The following is a 3468-nucleotide window of genomic DNA, read 5'->3' as shown; positions in this document are numbered from 1 at the left end:
TGGTTGAGAAATAGGTGGGTCAAGGGAGGGAATAATGGATTTACATTTATGAGTTTGTTATCATAGCTTTTGTATAAATAGGAGTGTTATCTCCTTCATTTGTAATCTTTATTTGTAAACTTAACTTTTAGAATTTATAAACTTAGTCCTTCATTTGTAATTTTAGATTTTAGAATCATTGTAATGTAGAGCTTAGGACTTCTTGGAATATAGAACTTGGAGCTTTTAATTGCAATTTGCAATTGAGGATAAATAAAGTGGATTGGATTTTCTTCTACATTTGACTTCTTTCTAGGTGTGCTTGTGGAGCTATGGAGGGACCCTGTTGCCTCACTTGCATTTAATTTTATGTTTGTTTGTGAATTTAATTAGATTAAATTACTGATTCATATGCTTGAGATATAAATGAAGAGTCTCTTGTACGAGAGCTTTAATATTTCATGCAATCAATCAGAATTAGATTGAAGTGTTTTAATTTCATTAGTTTAAATAGTTTGTTGATTAAGATGATTAGAAATATTAATGAACAGTCTCCTGTAAGGGAGCTTTAACATTTCTTACACTTGTCACAATGTCTTTAGATTTCATTTTAATTAAATGACTAAATAGGTGTTGGAAATCCCAATGAAAGACCTCCTGTAAGGGAGCTTTGGCATTTCTTTACCCGGGTTAGTTTAATTTATCTCTAAGTCCTTATATATTGGATGATCCTAGAAGGTTACTTACCCAGATTGATAATAATGAAACTCTAATTTGCATCCGCATTTTAGACCAAACATCTTGGCACTGTTGCCGGGGAAGTGCAACTAGAAGGATTTAGTAATTATTTTATGCATTTGTTTTATATGGACTAATTTGTGGAACTTGGTGACAACAGGTTCATAAAGAAGTTCAAAGTTTGGAGCACTTTAATTTTATTTTATTTTGACACAGTTAATTTAAATTCAGTTTTTATTTTAAACCCCCCATTTCTCACTAATCCATCTATGGATGAGGAATTTGACAATGTTGAACAGGTACTTCTTGGAGAGCAAGGATAATAACCTTGAGCCAACTGTAAGACAAGTTACTCACATACTTGTAAAACATAACGTAAAAATTTTAAATCTTGATGTGAGCATGTTTGAATTTTTAATCCGTAGATGGCTTCATTAGAAGCATTATTTTACCTAGGAAATAAAAAATCTTTCAAGCAAGTTAGATAGAATAAATTAGGAAAATAAAATGAGATCTCATTAGAAGTTATTAGTCTTATTTTCAAAAATAAAAAAAATAAAAAATCATCATGAATAAATGGATAAATTTAGTGGCATAGTAAGAGCTGCTTCATCATCACATTTCTATATCTTGTTTCTGTATCACGGGTAAGCTAGAAGCTCGATTATCAGAAAGCTTTGTCTTCCGAGAGTCTAAATGCCCCCGCGACATTGCAAAAAGAGTATAGATGAATGCGAGGTTTTATCGCAAATCTTGATTGTGTTTATTATCCATCCACGCTAACCTGCACAAATAAAATTAATTCAAGAAATTAGTATGCTCTCTTCTTGTGCTTCGTGCGATCAAGAAGATCAGAAAATCTATTGAATTATAATAAAAAAAATCTTGCTAGGAATTTAATTGCAGATCTTCTTGACGATCATTTGAGTCATAATAAAAAATCTCCTCTTGTAGAAATCTATTCTTCGTTCTCAGTGGTTGTCACCAGATCTCTCACTGCACTCCAAGAATAGTCCTCACCTCTCACATTATTTCAAATACAGAAAATTCTGATCAAACTCTTTTACTTCAATGGAACTATTCCTTTTGGCTTGCAATTAATCCCAAAATCAAGTCATTAACTAGATCAAACCAAGGCACAATGAAAACCATTCATCAAGTTAAGCCATTGCAAACCCTCACTCGACCCTATCACAAATTTCATTTTGTAGCCCCCAGAGTTATAGCGAAATATAAATAGATGGTACACAGGAATCTTCAAATTGCAAGCATGATTAAAAGAAACTGGTGCCACCTGAACAAAGCAGTCCAATTGTCCAATTGTTAGAATTGTCTTCCGAGTGAAGCTGACAAAGAAGAAACAAGATTTTGTGCCCTCCTATGAAGGGAGGTAATACTTTCATGGCCAATGTACCCAACTTCACAATAACAGAACCGCAACACACTTTAAATGAACAAAATAGATTCCACAAGCAAAATTTCGCCAACAAAATAGAGTAATCCCCTCCAGTAGTTAGGGTTAGAGAAAATAGGAATCATCTGTCACGTACTATTGGGGTTATTCGTCTACCTGAATTGTGGATACAATTACTGGTTCTGCAAGTCGAAGTAGAAGCAATGAGGTTGATTTGGTCGAGCTTGGAACCAACCCCGATTGTAAGAAATTGGAACGTAAGGAGAGAAATGTCGACGGTACCTGCGGTTTCCATTTCATTTGCTGAGATGGGGCAACCTCTCTCTTCTACAGACTAGAACTTTACTTGCAATTTGCAAGTGGAATAGGCTTTAGAAGAGAATGCGTCCATGGTTTATACAACACTTTCCATTGACAAAGAGTTACAACTTGAAAAAGTGAAGAGGAATATGGTTTTGAATGGTCGGCAACTTTTGGTTCAGTTTGCAGCAGTGGAAGCTAGATTTCTTCGTGCTTCTTTCATAGCATTTGTGGATATCCTAGTTCTTGCGACTAGAACCATTGAACAATTTGGTTCCAATTAGAGACACTGCATACTTAGGACGTGATGAAGTTTGGCTTCTGAAGAATTCAACACAACTATTGTACTCTATTATTTGGTGGAGTACAAGCAAAGGACACCTGCTGGTGCATATGAATATGTTACTAAAGTCAAAGAGGCAAAAATGCAAACATGCAAGCCAGACAAGATTGACTTTCCCTATTGTGCCTTTTGTGTTATGAGCTCGAAAATGCTGCCCGGTCCTTCGCAACACGTTCATATCCTGCCTCAACGAAAAAACCTCCATATGCCTTCAATCCCATGTTTTGCGTTTTCTTTTGCATTTGTTTTGATTTGTATTTAGTTAGAATTTCTTATTATAGTTAATGTTTGTTATGTTGTTATAGTTATATTAATATATTAATATAATTGTAATTTGTTATTGATTGTTATATTTTTAATTGTAATATGTTGTATATGTTTGTTATTTAATGTTTGTTATGTTGTTAGGATATATATTAATATATGATTGTATTAATATGTTAATATATTGTTTTATAACGTTAGGTTATGATTGTTATTGTTATGTTATGATTGTTATCATTTAAAAAATAAATAAAAAATTGTTATGTGTTTTGTGATTAAAAGGTGAATATTGGTATGTGAAGGATATTGGCATTTTTATAAAAAAAAAACTTTGGTGGTATGCGAATTGAGAGAATCATAAGAATTACAGGAATTGGTAAAGACTGCAAGAGTTGGTACAGGTACAAAAATTAAAAAAAAATTCATAGAA

The 3468-nt window shown here is 33.0% G+C and overlaps 1 pseudogene; it reads left to right on the top strand.

The window, feature by feature from the left end:
- The first annotated feature begins 2400 nt into the window (after positions 1-2400).
- Positions 2401-2732, top strand: LOC149209984 (uncharacterized; annotated as a pseudogene).
- The last annotated feature ends 736 nt before the right edge of the window (positions 2733-3468 follow it).

Source organism: Pinus tabuliformis, chromosome 1_2 (genome assembly GCF_031772625.1).
Source record: "Pinus tabuliformis cultivar Carrire ecotype Pingquan chromosome 1_2, CPIR1, whole genome shotgun sequence".
NCBI lineage: Eukaryota > Viridiplantae > Streptophyta > Pinopsida > Pinales > Pinaceae > Pinus > Pinus tabuliformis.
Note: the sequence above shows the minus strand (reverse complement) of the source record. Positions and strands in the feature narration are given on the sequence as shown.